Source organism: Mus caroli, chromosome 14 (assembly GCF_900094665.2).
Source record: "Mus caroli chromosome 14, CAROLI_EIJ_v1.1, whole genome shotgun sequence".
Taxonomy (NCBI): domain Eukaryota; kingdom Metazoa; phylum Chordata; class Mammalia; order Rodentia; family Muridae; genus Mus; species Mus caroli.
Genome location: NC_034583.1, coordinates 5,384,945 through 5,390,196, shown reverse-complemented (window position 1 = coordinate 5,390,196; position 5,252 = coordinate 5,384,945). Strand labels below are relative to the sequence as shown.

Sequence of the window (5,252 nt, the reverse complement as noted above, 5' to 3'; positions counted from 1 at the left end):
CCATTTTGCTATTTGGCTCACAAAAAGGTAGAGGGCTGCCTGAGCCAGACCCTAGAGTTCGAGCAGTAACAAGTCAGGTGAGCAGGCGGTAAATGGGCTGGGGGGAGGGGAGGGGGGCAGGAGGAGAAGGGGGTGCTACCAAAGAGGGTACAGGAGTCTTGAGAAAATGCTGGGAAATAAACAACCTCAAGGCAGCTGCGTTGCCCTTTTCCCTGCACGTCCCTCTCAAACGTCTGAGCAACCAGTTTGCTCCCAGAAACATGTTAATTGCCAGCGGAGCTCATTAAGGCATGCACATGCAAAACACAGCGAGAAAGATTAACTGGACAAAAGCGTAGTAATGAACTGTCAACAATCGGGCCATCCACAGAACCAGCATCACTCAAGAACTCGGCATTTACAGGCAACAAAGGATTGTCTGGGACAGGAAGAAAAGACGACCTAGACTTTTGTTTAGTCAACACAATTGATTACAAATGAGAGATTAACAGGATAGCTTCAGATTTTTTTTAAAAAGAGGCAGAAAAGAAAAGTCCAATTAAGTCCACCGAATGTTAACTACATTGCGTTCCATGCCTAGCCCCAAAGAAATTCTCATTAAACCATCCCTGGCGATCCCTTTTGGAAAGTAATTTGTCTCCCTGATGGAGCAGAGAAAGAGAATCGTGTAAAAGAAAGCGTTAGTTCTTGGCACAATGAGCTTAGGAGACACACTAGAAAGAGCCAAAGGGGGAGTTAATGAGCAGCTGACAAACTACTTGGATTCAGGCCTAGAGAACAGCGATGAAAAGATGAAATTGGCCAACAACTATTCTTTATATCAAACATAAAAAGGCCAATCTGAAATGGGGCTGCTCAAAACTGGATGAAAGTAGCTCAAGAAAAGGGAGCCATGGCCAGGCCCCTTGCTGGACAGTGGACAGACAGTGTGAAGAACCCAACAGGCCAAGAGTTAGAAAAGTAGATGAAAAGCAGGCTCTCCACAGAGGACAGCCTCCCCATCTCAGACCTGCAAAGGCAGGTGCTGAGCTGAAACTCCTGCTGCCCATCCTACAGCCTGGAGATGTTCTGAGAGAGAAAGAAAGTATCAGGCCAACATTTGAGGGGAACCTCCCAAAGTTCTTTGAATTTGATAATTAGTTCCTGACATTTACCCTTTCTCTTTAAGACCTCACTTGGCCTCTGGGGGGTACCATATGTTACCAACATATTCTAAGGTGGTCTACTAGCCTTTCTTTCAGTAGCCATTCAAATTTCTCAACCCAATTCTGCGTTGGGGAAGAGGTGGCAAGAAAGGCAAGACTTTGTTCACACTTGGCTTGGTGGAATAGGGCATGGCATATTTAAAATCTCAATCCTGTTTATCAGGCCTAAGAAATTGTTGTATTTTAATATGTCCTTGTTTGAACAAAGTAGGTCAAGATTATATGTCTGAATAAGACATATAACTAACTGTAAACATCCAGGCACTCCTTAGAGCGAGAATGTTTGAAGGTTCTTTAACACAGTGCTCAGCAAAGCCAGCAGAGAATCCACAGGTGAGAAGGGGGTTTCAGAGTGGCTCAGCAGCCAAGCACCCCGGAACAAAGCCTGTGCTTCCCATTTCTGATTAGGATGGGTGCCACCCCAGACACTAGAGTAGAGCGTTTTGATTTTGAGTCTAGGTTTGTTACTTTTCCTCAGATCCTTGGTAACAGCTATCACATTTCTGAGGGCTTGGCTTGCACCTCGGGCTTTGCTCATGCTTCACAGAGAGAAATACATTGGTGTCTAGAAGTAAGGAAGGAAAAAGAAATACAGCAATTCAAAATAAAAACAGACATCTAAGATTAAAGACGACTCCTGGTTCTCAAAGCACAGAGGTGTTACCGAACCTAGAGAGGTGCTGGAGGAGAGAAAGAGCCCTGGGTTTCATTGTTGCAGGCAGACCTGGGCTCTTTGCTGCAGGCAGACCAGCTTTCTGGTAAACAGTGTTCTCTTTCTCTGCGCTGCAGATGTGACCAGCGAGTGGTCCTTGAATCCTTCCTGTCTAATTTTTTTTTAATCCGAGGTCTTATTTGGAGCTTTTTGTCTTCAAGGAGTTTTACTTTTTACTGTGGCTCCTAAATGGTTGATTTTCTAGGGGAAGATGAGCCACTTCTAAGGAGAAATTACCCTATAGTGTTAGGAGCTATGGAACTGACATGGAAGTAAGCTGAGTTCAGATCCTGCCTTAGCTGCACAAGCTGATAAGGACTTTTATCTGTTTCTGTATCTGCAAAATGGGCATGTTGGGGGCTGCCAACGATGCTGGCCACAGCATGATGCCTGTGGGGAGAGAGAACTGAACCCTGCAAGTTGTCCTCTGACCTCCCCAACATACCCAAGTGCATGCGAGTGTGTGCATACACACATTTGACACACAACTTTAAATGGACATGGTAAGAATACTTGTCTCCCAGGCCTGTGGTAAGGATGAAATGATTAAACACATAATTGGGTCTTCAGAACAGCAACTGGCAGGTGTGCACAATCATTCTAAAGACCCTACTACCAGAACTAATTCCAGTAGGAAAAGCCCAACATTTTATGAGAAAAACCACTGGAATTCTTGAGTTGATTCCTCCCTAGACATGTAGCTTCTTTAGTCTCTTGTTTGTTTATTAACTAATCTATTTTCTGAAGATCAAACACAGGGCCTTGGGCACACCATGCTTCTTTACCCCATCTTCAAGGACAGCAAGCTGAGGTGCTGGCCAAGTATAACCGCACCCACCTTTAGTCTACAGAACAGGAACACAGTGGAGAGGATAGTGACTCTCCTATAATGCCATGATTTTAATACAAATGTGCACAAAAATCGCATTAAGTTTTGCTAAACTTGCCTCCACCTTATTTACTGAGCTGCCCAGCAAACCAATCTTGCTGCTTGCCCCAGCATCTGCAAGTGGTTCTGGTGCAGGAGATTTCCCAGACTCCACGTTGAAAAACAGTGACTTAACATCTGTGCTCCGTTTCCCACCTTACCCTGATGCTGCCTACGGAAAATGAGGTAGCTTCACTGGCTCTTTTAAAATTAATACATTGGGTTATTCATTCAGTTTTATTACTACTGAGGTGTCAAGTTTTTTACTGGGTTCTAGATTTACAAAGAGGGTTCACCCTCTGCCCTGGAGGAGTTTATAGTTTAGTAGAAGAGAAAAACACATGCAACAAAAATCCCCACCCGATACATGGTTATGAAGACAAAATTGGGCATTGAATCCAGTCTGGGTTGGTGTGTGTAGTGGGCATCTGTTATTTCTGCTGCTGATCGTCATTCTCCCGTCTGGTAACAACATCCAACATCTCCTTTGGAGAAGTCACCCCTCCCCCCACTCTCAGTCCATATGGTTAAGGTGGGAGCTATTCCATCCGGCCACGCTTGGCATGTGACCCAGGCTTGGCCAATCAGAGCACAGCAGCCCACAGGCAATGGCTCAGAACTGAGCAGCTGACCCAAAAGGGGCCAAGGAGAGTCTTATCCAGGACTTTTGGCACAGCAGAGACTTTGTATTTGGGTTGAATGTGGTCAGCCGTTCTGGAGTGGGCCTGTTTGCTGCATTGTTAGAGAAGATCTTCCTATATTGACAGTGCTGAAAGAGAAAAGCCAGATAATCAAAATCTGATGCTTCACCTTATGGGACCCTGGTGTGGCTGAACCCGGTGTTCTGTAGACTTCTCAAGTGTTTATTTTAATAGCTTCTGTAAGTCCTAAGAGCCCCTGGTGATAACGACACAGAAAATAGGGAAGTCCAAGATGTTTCTCTGGGAAGAGTGGTTGCTGAGGTGTCAAAGAGAAACAGGTGTTAACTCCGGAGGCAAGGAGGAAAAAAGAAACTTGCCCAGAGTGCAAACCTGAGCCAGAGGCCCCCAGTTCCGCTGTGTATAAGGAACTTGATATTAAGTGATCAAACAGTGAAGTCCAGCTCTTCTGAGGAGCTATGGGACTGTGTGCTAGAGGCTTGCCAGCTCTTAAGATTTGGGTTTCTATTGTGGAAAAGGAATATGGCAACATCCACCAAACCAGACAGTAAGAGGACTCGACAGACAACGGAACCCACCTGACCCACCTGTCACAGACATTGAGGTAAGTGAATGCAATTATCACTCCAGTGGGAGTGATTGGCTTGTGTATTTAAAATTCCAAGAATGTCTAAAGGTGTGGTCTTCCAGAGTTAGAGATATCTTAAGGCCAGAAGACATACCCTACCAGTGGAAGTCTTGACTACACTGTTTCCAGACACAGGTTGCAATGCCCTGGGCTGTGGGCTTCCATGGAGCAGCTGATTTCAATGATCATCAGCTCTTCCTTATATCAGCTTCAGGTGAATTTGTTTGTTTGTTTGTTTGTTTTTGAGACAAACAGGTGGGTTTCTCTGTGTAGTCTTGGCCGTCCTGGAACTCACTTTGTAGACCAGGCTGGCCTCGAACTCAGAAATCCGCCTGCCTCTGCCTCCCGAGTGCTGGGATTAGCCCACCACCGCCCGGCTTCAGGTGATTTTTCTTAACACTCCAAAGATCTGGCTGCTTTGTCTTTACAATCTTTAATATTCAGAAAATGATAGAAGTGTGGCAGGTGTGGCTGCTGTGTCACATGTGCGTCAGTAGATGGCAGAGAAGAGAGAGGCTATGTCAACACTCAGTGTTCTGACCTATGAACATCTGAATGGTCAGTAGCCTAACTCTTTCTGAAAAAAAAATTGAGCCTGAGACAGCCACCAAGTCCAGCACCAGGGCACCCTGGGCAGGGAGCTAGAGGGAGCTAGAGGAAACTAGAGGCAGCTAGCCTGAGCTGACCACCAGACCCACAACCAGCAGGCCTGGGTGTGGGGAGAGGGGATGGGGAAAACCATACCAGAGATGATACCTGCCTGGTGCCATCATACATGAGCAGGGCATAGCACTCCTGAGACCAGTCCTGAGATGACACCAGACACTCAGAGACCTCTGGTGCCACCAAGAAGAGCAAGTAAGTGGCACAGAAATGGAAGAGAAAGTGAAACAGAAGAATGTGGCCACAGTGAAGGGAGGCAAAGCTGGAGACTGAAGGGAAGTATGGAAGACCTGATGTGACTAGTTGGTGATGTCACAAGTCCTGGCCTGTGATGCCACTGGTGGCCATGTCTGGATCCATAGTCCTGCAGCTTAGAGACCTCTTAGGTCCAGATCCAGGGTTTTGAATTGGCCCACGTCAACATCTACCTCATGCTGGAGTGTGTGAAAGAACCAGT

The 5,252-nt window shown here is 46.2% G+C and overlaps 1 non-coding gene across 1 annotated transcript; it reads left to right on the top strand.

Annotated features, from left to right (window-relative positions):
* Positions 1 to 4,578: 4,578 nt before the first annotated feature.
* LOC115029299 lies at positions 4,579 to 4,707 on the top strand. The gene has a single exon (XR_003834873.1). It is a non-coding gene; the product is annotated as a small nucleolar RNA SNORA17 (small nucleolar RNA).
* The last annotated feature ends 545 nt before the right edge of the window (positions 4,708 to 5,252 follow it).